An 11,733-nucleotide genomic window follows, 5' to 3' on the forward strand; every position below is an offset into this window, starting at 1 on the left:
TCATTTCTGTGCGTTTTTTTGACAGACGTGCATTTAGCCAAAGTACCAATTTTTTGAATTTTACAGAAAATTTTTTCTTCAAGAACAAATTACTCGAAAACGGCTCCTTATACGAGAAAATGTAAGAAATACTTTCACTATTCAAAATGGTCAAATACTCATTAAACTTAGTTTCAAAAGTTGAGTTCTTCGAAATTCTGCAATGTTATTAAATGTAATGGTCATAATGAAGAAACTGGAAGGTGTGGATGAATTTTTGTATGCGGAGAAGATTCATCACATATTCCGAAAATCATTTCCTTCGATAGAAACAATTGCGAGATATAGGTAACTGAAAATTAAATTTATGAAGGAGTGCACAAAAGCTTACTTCAAATCAGTGCTTTGCTAATTTTTCTGAAATATTTTCTTATTCAACAGAGTATTTATACATGTATTGACGAAAAATATTTCAGTTAAATTGTGCTGTATCACATCCACAAGTATCTGCAATTTCCCTTGTTTTGGGGCTTGTTTTCCAGTCGCCGATGTTCTTGAATTAATCAGTCATTGTCAGCTGGGGTGCCCATCCATCCGAGATTCTTCAATTACCCTTCGTCAGAAAGGAGCAGACCATACATATTCATATAATTGTAATCGCATCATGCATGTGTCATTTGAGCAGTGTAACTACATTTCCTGGCCATTGTCGGCGGGTTATCGCGACCCTCTTCAGTTCTCCCAACTTAATAATTCCAAATTCCCCCTTTCGACTTTTAATGCGGCATCGTTCCACCCATGCAAACTTTATGCACACTTTGCAACACGGCACAAAATTAGATTCATAGGGCTTCTATACCCTCTCCTTGTCATTTGATAATTGCCTGAAATTTGAGGCGGAGGAATTCGGCCTAGATTTTTTTTTTTAATTAACGATATTAAATGAAAGAAAATTGATGCTAATAAGGTGAATATTATTTGGGTTTTTATGGTTGAAGCGTTAACTGATTCTTATTTTATTATTCAATTATATCGGTCCTTGATGTTCCCTGAACATATCGCCTTTTATTTCGTCATAAAATCTGTAATTTACGAATTTTGAACTAAACGGGACTTTGCAATTGAAGATATACCTAATTAAAATGATCCATCGAGAGGGATATTCAAATGACAGCTGTTAGAATACCCAAGCAAAAATTAGTTGTGGTAGTTGTTTATCGGCCTCTATGTGGCAGTTTCTTGTCGTTTTTGTTGGTTGTTGGGATGGCACTGGATGTTGCTTTGGAGAGCTATGGAGGTGACCGCATTATTTTTGCTGGAGATTATGATGAGGCTTTATCTGGACAAATTCATCAAATAAGTGAACAGCATAAGATGTTGGATGTGTTCGGCTCCTACAAAATGAGTCAGATATTTTATGAGCCATCAAGAGTAGGTAAGACGTCCTCAATCTGCATCAACAATATCTTTACAATTTTTTTTGTGAAGAAGGTGAAATTAAAACGGTTGAACCTCATATTTCTGATCATCGAGCGCAGATCCTCAAAATTCCTGATGTCTACAGAAAGTTTGAAAACGAGAAATTTAAAACGATTAAGATTTTCAATGACAAGAACAAAAATAATTACATACAGAGGATAAATGTTGAAAATTGGACTCTTATTTACACAGATGACGCAGAACAACAATATGAAAACTTCCACAATAGATTCTTTGAAATTTTTACCGATGTCTACAAAAAAATTGAAAAGAAGAAATTGAAAACGATTAGGATTTTTAAAGAAGAAACGAAAATAATTACATACAGAGGATAAATAGTGAAAATTGGATTCTTATCCACAGCGATGACGCAAACAACAATATGGAAACATTCACAATAGATTCTTTGAAAATTTCAACTTCCCCTTTCCTGAAACGATTGTGAAGGTCAAAGAACATAAAAAATATAGACCAACTAAAACTACAAAAGATCTCAAGAAGGAATTAGAAGCAGCAAAAACTATCGCTGAAGTGAAAAAAGATGAAAGGAGTAAAGAACTTTGTGATCTGCTGAAGAGATCACTCAAGGAGGCCATAACCAACTCAGTGAAGTCAAGAAATCAGGGGAAACTGAATGGAGCTGAGAACAAAACGAATGCAATATGGAGGTTGATTAATCTGGAAATACAAGTTAAAGGAAAGCAAAACAGCATGGAAGAGGTCATAACACCGGATGACTTGAATGAATACTATGCATTAGTGAGCAGAAGAATATTAGAAGACTCTACTGAAAAACAAGATGAATAATTTGGATACACTTCTTCTTTATTCTGTGACTGAAACTGAAATGGGCAACTCGGCAAAGACTCTGAAAAACAAGAACTCCAAAGACTTCTATGGAATGTCAGTTTCAATAATGAAAAGCTCAATCCAATTCATTGAAAAACCTCTCTGCAAGATTTTGAATGACTGTATTAATCAGTCGGTCTTTCCTGGTAAACTCAAGTAAGCTCTGGTTACTCCAATTCCAAAAACGAAAAAAAAAGAATAATGCTCCGATTACAGGCCTATATCGGTTTTGTCTGCCTTTTCGAAGATTTTTGAAATATCGGTTAAATGACTTCCTTCAAAAGAATCAAAAGGGATCACTCTTCTATCCTGCCCAACACGGATTCAGGGAGTCCAAATCACCATAATTGCTATGATCGAGGTTCTTGAGAATATTGTGGAGGCTTTTAATAATTCTGGAGAAATGGGAATGAAATGTGTGGACCTGAGTAAGGCTTTCGATACTATGAGCCATGATATCCTCTTAGAAAAGCTAGAATACAATGGAGTTAAAGGAAAGGCACTGCATATGTTGGGTTCTTACCTGTCTGGTAAATGCCAGGCAGTAAGGTGGAATAGAGGAGTTTCAGGTTTGCGATAGGTTGTTGTTGGTGTCCCTCAGGGGTCAATTCTTAGACCGATCGTCTTCGTGATATATTTGAATGATATCTTCGAGAACATCAAATACAGTTTTTTCTTATACCGATGATTCCTCCTTTTTGGAAAAAACAGTCTCTTGAGAAAGTATACTGGAAAAAATGAAATATGTACGAGTAAGGCCTTTACCAGTAAAACAGATATAAATACATCAATCAATTATTTAGGACTAGAATTTCAATCTGACCTGAGCTGGAGGAATCATATAACAAATTTATGCAGAAGATTATCAACATCGATTTTCATGATTGGGATAATGAGAAAAATATTTGCAAAACTTGCGTATTATTCTTCCTTCCACAGTGCAGCCATGGATGCACTGGATGGTATCATCCAGGGCCGCCGCCAGGACCGGCATAGCGGACATTTTGCCGGGGGCCAAATTGTAGGGGCGCAAATTCAGTTGGTAAAACAAGGTATATTTTTTGACACAAAAATATCTTCTCAATAAAAATTCCACTGTTTGTAGTGAATTAAAAATTGCCAAACGCCAATTAGATTTTTCATATTCAAAATTGGAAACTTTTGAAACAGTCCCAAAATCTCTGAACTTCCCTAACTTTTGTGGGGCAGTATATCTGGAACAGTGTTTCAGACTCCCCAGAAAATCCTGCATTTGCACTGGAAGCCTGTACAGTCAGTGGCGTAGGTGGATAAGGAAGATATAACCCCCCTCCTAGGAGGAATATCCATTATAAGTCAAAACGCTCAATAATCAAATCATGAAAAAATTGAATTAACGAATTCATCCGCGGTTGGTTATATCAAAGGGCCCGAACTGATCCGACTATCGTCGACAAGATCATTATCTACATACGGGCAATAAATGCCAAATTGATGATAAACAATCGCGTAAAAATACTAAAAATTAATGATATCCTGAAATAAAAGCTCCCAACTACTCGAATTGAATCGGCGGCACCACTGATAGAAATTTCTCCAATTTAGGCCCCTCAAGTAAATATAATATCATATTATATCTAATAATCGCGAAGAATCTCTTTGTCGGCACATTGGAATTGTGGATTCTACATGTACATTTTCCTTCACAAAGATAGGTCAGAAAGTTAAGTGTATGTTGTTGATTAGTTCAAGGTAGATGACGAGGTATATTCTGTGTTCAATTTTCAATGTGCAGTATCCCAAAACTAATAAAAATTTTATTATTTATTATTATGCAAACTTCTTTGGAAAACTTCTTCAAAAAAAGGAAAATTGATGTTCCAGCGCATCTTTAAGTTATTCACGTTTGAATACAACAAAAAACATTCGTCAGGTGAAAATCAATCTCAAGAAGTGTCTGTAATATCAAAGGATATTGGAAACGAATAACCAATTTTTTAAAAATTTTTATAACCCTTTCTCCCCTCTCCAAGGCTCAGGTCTGAGTATGCCACTGCACTGTATACAGTTATTCATGTCAATAGTTGAAAAAACTTCTGGGAAAAAATAAGAGGTGGTGAAAGCCTATCGAAGAAGAAATAAAGAGAAATAATGGAGATGATTATGTGGCAAGTGACTGTTGGAAGAGCCGTAACAAGACGGTTTGAAATGTCCCGAAATCAGGAGCGTCTATAAACGGTCGGATGAAAGTAAAAGTGAAACAATCCGTCCTGAAACTCCCGCACATAACAACAAGGGTTAAACCGATACGGGGAGAGAAGCAGGAGCGCACGAAGAGAGCGAATAAAAACCGGCCTAGGGTGAGCAGACAAATGAGTGTCTCCGCATATGTAAAACGAGGATCCCAGTCACCCTTTGTCTGTCATTTGTCACTGTCCGAAAGGCGGTGGGGGCGGCTGCCGTCGCTATGACGACCCGTACGCAACTGATGACGCCGTCGTCATATCGTCCTTGCCTGGAGCTTTCGGATCGTCACTGTGGGACGAAGATTGAACAACTGATCCATGCAAGAGACTGGTTCCTGTGCCAGATGAGGTCACGTTGAAGGGTTGTGAATGTGCAGATGATATCAGCAGATATATTATGGAAATTCTGTTTACACTGGCTTTGCTGCACAAAAGCCATGTGACCATTAAAAAAAATAATTCTTGAAAATTTGGCAAAATTACTGAGCATCGGAAAATCTTGCACTTGATCATTTATGAATCTCTTGAACAAATGGGAGGGGTACTGGGGGTAATTAACCCTCCCCAAGATTTCCAAAATATAAAATTCAAGAATTCTCCCAAAGACGAAGAACGAAAATTCTTCCATAAAATGAACCACTACTCTTTTCACTTTTCTTTAAAATCGACACGGCACACACGGACCCTTTTATGGTTTATCAGTTTATTATCGCTTTTAGGATGATTAATTTTTTTGCACTACGAGCTCGTCTTTGTCTGAGATTTCTTATTTTCCTTTGTCTATCCGCTTTCTCGGCATCGCCCCTTACTTGCCATCTGTGATCGGTATACTCTTACCCGTTGTTTTCGGTTTTTTGTATACCTAATTCTCGTCACAAAATTTCAATATGTAGTAATCAAAAAACTAAACTGAGTAATTCGCATCGAAAAATTGTCTGGGCTATGTTGTACAATTTATTGTGTTCCATACAAATTGCAATTTATTTGTGAAGACATCAGTTTTGAATTGACTATATGTACAGGGTGCAGGTACAAATGAAAATGACAGATTTCTCGGATCATTTCAAGAAAAAAAAGTCCTATAACATGAGTCCGCAAACGCTTTGTTTTTGAAATGCAGGTGTTAAAGTTCAAGTTTTTCTCTCACAGTACCTTATAAGCTACGAAATATTATTCTTATTAACAAACTGTGCCTTTTCAGCATCAGACATCAAAGATAGACCTTTGTCTAGAGCTTTACCTTGAGAAAATAAATTTACTTTTAGATTCGGAATAAAGAAAACATCATACAATGTGACATACTGAAAATCTTTACCATTGTAAGCTAGAACAGTGGCGTACCCAGACATAAGCCTTAGGGGGGATAAAGAAAAAAATTTTTCAAATATTTCCTTCATTTGAAGAAGTTTTCCAAAGAATTTTGCTTACTCATAATAAGATTGTGATATATAAGGTTGTAACATATAATGGATATTCCTTCTGGGGGGGGGGGGATATATCCCCCTTATCCCCCCCTTGGGTACGCCACTGAGCTAGAAGACATATGTTACCTTGACCTTTTACTTCTAAAGTTGATCCATCACCAATTTTAACATATTTTGGCTCTTTGATTTCCTCCAAACTGCAGAAAGCCCCTCTGTCTTTGCACATGTGTTGGGATGCACCACTATCCATAAACCATTCCATATTTATTTCGGATTTGATGTCGTTTGAAACTGTTAACAGTGCTACATGTTCTTTGCTGCTTTCATTTGAACCATTCTCGCGTGTTCTATTTTTTTCTTCCTTCTTCTTCTTAGCAAAACAATCCTTCATTAAATGGCCTTTCTTCTTGCAGTAATTATGCATTCAATCTTTCGGCATTGTTTTTTCAAATGTCCCAATTTTCCACAAGCAAAACATTTTCTGTTGTCTTTGTTTACATTCTGATTTGACATTTGACTTTGAGAACGCTGATATGACACCAATGCGACTGATTGTTCTTCTTCTTTCGCCAGAAGTTCCTCTTCGATTAATAGACGTGCTGTCAAATTATTCAACGTTTGACAATCTGAACTGACACTCTCCCATGCAGACCGGAAATGACGAAACTTTTCAGGAAGAGCCATTATGATTTTCGTTAACACCATTTTTTCAGGAATATCTTCTCCATTTTGTTTCAGCTTAGCTTGCAAATTTGTCACTTTGGAAATGAAGTTGTTCACGGTTTCGTTGTTGAACTTCAAATTATAAAATTGTTCATTTAGCAAGTGGACACTAACCTCCGATTTTCTTTCGAAAATACTTTCTAATTTTTCCCACATTTCTTGAGCTGTTGAACACTGCATTACATGCGAAATTGTCTCATCATCCTCCATTCGAAGAACTACGCCTTTTTCAGTTGTAATTCAGAAAATCAAAGTTCAATTTCAGAAACGGGAACATGTATTTCAGAATAGGAATATGTAATTCAGAAAAGAGAAATTGAATTTCAGAATAGTTAATTTAATTTCAGAAAAACGAAATTGAAATTCAGATTAGGAAGTTGGATTTCAGAAAAACAAAGTTGTAATTCAGAATAGTGAATTGAAATTCAGAAAAGGAAAATTGTATTTCAGAAGTTATCAATTCAATTTCAGAAAATGTAATATGTAATTCAGAACAGTATCCAAATACCTTTTGGACCTTGCAGTTTTAAAGTTCCGAAGGAACTTTTTGGTATGATTCATTCCCAGAAGATTCCTACAGAGTGCTTCTCTTTCAGTTTCTTCCTTCTCCAGAAACTCTTTCTTATAGGTGCATTTGCCTATACCACAAAAAGGTTCTAGGCCAGTAAGTGGCGTTTGAGCTCCTTTTCTGGCTAGTGTGTTAGTCTCTTCGTTTCCTTTGAAATTCTGAATTACAATTTCTTATTTCTGAATTACAATTTCCTTTTTCTGAATTACAATTTCCTATTTCTGAATTTCAAATCACCAAATCTGAATTCCAATTTATATTTTCTGAAATCAAATTTACCCTTTCTGAATTACATATCACTATTCTGAAATTCAAATTACCGTTTCTGAATATAAAGTTCTTATTCTGAATTACAATTTCCATCTTCTGAAATTCAATTTACTATTCTGAATTACAATTTCCATATTCTGAAATTCAATTTACTATTCTGAATTACAATTTCCATTTTCTGATATTCAATTTACTTTTCTGAATTACATTTTACGTTTTCTGAATTACAATTGAAAAAGGTGTAGTGCTTCTTGGCGCGAGTGTCTTCAACTCTCCATTTTTCTATTAGTTCTGCATCTCCACTCGCAATTTTTTCTTTACCGCACGTAATTTCGTATAGTCCCTTCGACACAAGCATTAATTTTACTTGGAATCTCCAAACATTCCAGTTGGTATTGTTCAATTTGTTTCCGATTACTTCCATTTTCGGTTTTCACACATGCACGCCACTAGGAAAAGTTATTTTCGAACTTCGAATTAATACCACTTTCACAACGTATTAGTTATCTAGGCCCATAACCTTTGGTGGAAGCTTGTGAAAGTAATAATAATATGATAATATTGCTTTAAAAATAACTTTTATATATTCTTATACAACACACATCTATCAGTTCTTCTACTTCGCTTCATTCTTTCTTTTTATATTATAATGGCGGCTAACACACTCAGCTGTGGTTAGTCATTGTTGCCAACTTTAATAATAAAATATTGCCAACTCAATTTTGATTGCTAATAATAACAAAAGATACTCTGGTTCAGTACCACACTTTTTGGTTTGTTGTAGTTTTTCCGTATCTGCAATCGATTTCGAGAAATAAAAACAAAGAGCTCCCTAAAGTAATTCTCAGGAAAATCCCAATTATTATAAAGATCCAGTTAGGTATAGTATCAGTCCGAGAGTTGGCACGAATTTTTGGGTAGGTATTTGAGGTAAGCTGAAAACTTGTCAGATACCTCTCCTATTATATCCCAACTCGGAATTGCAGACCTGGCTGGTGAGTAGCGGGGATAAATCAACCCCTAAATTTTTAAAAATATTATTTTTTTTTTCCAAAAAATATTTTATATATATGTTGCAGTGTAATACTTAATGAATACGAAAAAAAAATAAGCCAGATAATTTAATCGGGGTTTTAACATTGCCAGACGAGTGCAAAAATATTTTGCAAAAAATTATAAAAAATGTTTTTGAGGCAGCTTGAAATTTTAATGGAGTGTTATTCATAACTAGAAAATAAGAATCCCAAAAAGACAGATCATTTCGGTGGGGCTTTCTACCTGCCAGGTGATCAAACAAATAATGAATGGGTACGAGCCTGTAGTGCAATAGACAAGCTATATAGTGTGAGAGACCATATTTATGTACGAGTTTACCTGGTTTTCATGCATTAACAGGATGCGATTAATATCCATAATTTTTTCAAAAAGGCAAGGTAAGACCATACAAAATATTGATGAAAAACAAAAATTATCATAAAGCATTAGCAGATCTTGGAGTTGCGCATGTTACCGGTTCGCGTGATGAAATTTTGCCAGTCTTAGAACAATTCGTTTTTGCGAAATTTATGGATTCAAAAATACATCAAATATAAATGGAGCACGATTCCTTAAATTTTGTGCGACTTACAAGCCAGACACTGAAGATGAACCTTTCAAGAACAAACTGAAAAATTGTGATCCCTCTACCTAACCTCCATGCAAAGCTGAGTTATAACATCATCTTCTAAGAACGCAATACATAACAAGCATTTGGAGAAATGCATATTTGCGATTCCCCAGCTCCTTAACGCCTAATAGAAATGGATGGACACTTACCTAATGAGGATACACTATATTTTCACTGGTTTGACGGAGACTGTATGCCGCAATTGGTATTCGACGCTGTTGTTCATGAGGAAAGTGAAAATGATGATGATGAAAATCATACTGCAGGTGAGAATAAATGGTTTATTTTTAACAACTGCTGCACTCAAATTTCTGTGATCAATTAAAAAAAATATATTTCTTTTCGCAGATGGTGTAGAGGATGGCGAATCTGACACAGATGAATCCGAAGATTTCGTTACTTCTGATGAAGAATCCACAGACGAAGAATGTTAATTTATATCTGATGAATTTATGTCTAATTTTTTTTATACTTAAAATAATTGTACTACTGGAGAATTAGTATATTTTTATGAACCTGGTTTTGCGATTTTTTATTTTAATTATTGCTTATTACCCTTATTAATTTTAAGATGAAAAATTTTAAATTTCCGTATAAATTTTGATTTAGAATACTGCCAGAGAAAAAAAAACAATTTTTAGTTTTGAATGTAGGGATAATAATATGAATCCTGTACAAAAATTTTTGCAACAAAAATTGTTTCCTCGTGAACAACAGAGTCGAATACCAATTGCGGCATACAGTCTCCGTCAAACCAGTGAAAATCTAGAGTATCCTCATTAAGTGTCCATCCATTTCGCGCGCATTTCGCAATAGGTGATTGCGAAATGCGCGCGATTACCTATTGCACTATAAGGACCAAAAACACTATTTACATTTTCATCCGCCTGTCTTGCATTTTCACCTTCATCGAAGACAAACTGTAAAATATAGAGTATTTTCTCTTTGCTAGTGTCCATCGCGCGCTCAAACTAAAATGAGTCATCTAATCACAAAACTGTCAGAAAAGTTTTTGTAGTATGAAATATCAAGTTTCTAACGCCATCCAACAGAACTTAATCGGACCCATACAAAGCGAGATTCAGCCATCTATTGGAAAAATAATGGATTCCTTTTTACTATACCTAATAATAATTTCGATTTCAATAGCTGGTAAATTCTAATATATCAGAATTCATGAATAAATTATGTTATCTCGTACCTGATGGGGTGTAGATAATTTTCCATTTCCAAAAACTGAGATATTTATTTTGTGAATCATCATTTTTTTTAACGATTCCTTCATTTCATGCGTCTACTCAAATTCTTGTTCTAAGTCTTCTCAATTGACCGAGGGAAGTGAAAAGCCTCAGTATGAGTCCTTCACCAATTTATATAATATGTTGTATTGAGACTATTACATCATTTCACCTCTTGATTTCTCGATCTACAAGCATAAGCCTTCTCATGCAGCATGTGTGAACACTTCAAACGAAAAACCTGAAAATTAACACAGTCTCGGAGAAGTAATTCCTCTAGCTAACAGTCTTACACACATTGTCATTTGAGGGTGGTGCTCTCAATCCTCAATTATTTAAATCTGAAGTTGGTTAAAATTCTTCCTTGACTCTAGAACATTTTTATTATATGATGAGTTGAAAAAATGTGTTGCTGTCATTGAACTTCAAATAGTGAAACGCCAAAATAAAATCCCTAACTAGTTTGTAATTAACTCCCTCATCCATCGAGAAATTGTACAATATACTTATTGTCGACCTGTCTGAGAGCCCAAATGATGAAGAGAGCGGAGATGTCATCTAGAAGGTATATAAATAACACCTCACGTATTCCTGAAAAAACAAGTGAACAATCCGACTTAGCTCGGGATTTCCTTCTCAAGCTCTGATATTGTCAGTGACTCCTTAGAGGCTGAAAATCTCTTCGCGACAATTCATGTTTCCGTGATGTGGTAATACATACATGGTGATGACAAGACAAGGAACCAATTAGAGCAAGAGGTGCATTTCGTGGAGAGGAGGAAGAATTATGGTGAGACAAACAAATAAATCTCATCAACAAATTTTTAACGGGAATCTCATCAAAAAGAAAAAACATTATTTAAACTAATGCCTAATCTTTAATTTCCAAATTTCCTTATTCTCGTCCAAATCAACAACGATGTAATATTCTTATCAGCAAAATTTGAATTCATTCATCCATTCTTAATGGAGCTTACAACTTACCTGGCTATAGATACTGTGTTTCGTCGAGTCAGTGTCAGAACCATTGGTCAATGAGGTGTCTATATCTATTTAAAAACTAGCGTCTTCGATTCTTTCAAAATACATATCAGTTTTTCACCAAGAGTGACATGTTGTAGATAACATCTTCATAGATATGTCAGATTCACGGATATCTTTTCCCTCAACATGTATTTACAGATCGCGTCTATAGATACAGGGAGTATGAAGTAGTTACGTAATAACTGGTGGTTTCAATTATCCAGATGTGGAGTGGACCATCACTAGACTTCCTTTGCCTTGGTCTCAACACGGGGCTTTAACAGATTGT

General features: G+C 35.3%; 1 long non-coding RNA gene across 1 annotated transcript; it reads right to left on the reverse strand.

Moving 5' to 3' along the window:
- Positions 1-222: 222 nt before the first annotated feature.
- LOC123670732 lies at positions 223-11,476 on the reverse strand. Its single transcript, XR_006745977.1, has 4 exons — positions 10,719-11,476; positions 10,385-10,662; positions 2,831-3,035; positions 223-2,779 (listed from the first exon to the last, which is right to left on the reverse strand). It is a non-coding gene; the product is annotated as an uncharacterized LOC123670732 (long non-coding RNA).
- Positions 11,477-11,733: the final 257 nt, after the last annotated feature.

Source organism: Harmonia axyridis, chromosome 1 (genome assembly GCF_914767665.1).
Source record: "Harmonia axyridis chromosome 1, icHarAxyr1.1, whole genome shotgun sequence".
Lineage (NCBI taxonomy): Eukaryota > Metazoa > Arthropoda > Insecta > Coleoptera > Coccinellidae > Harmonia > Harmonia axyridis.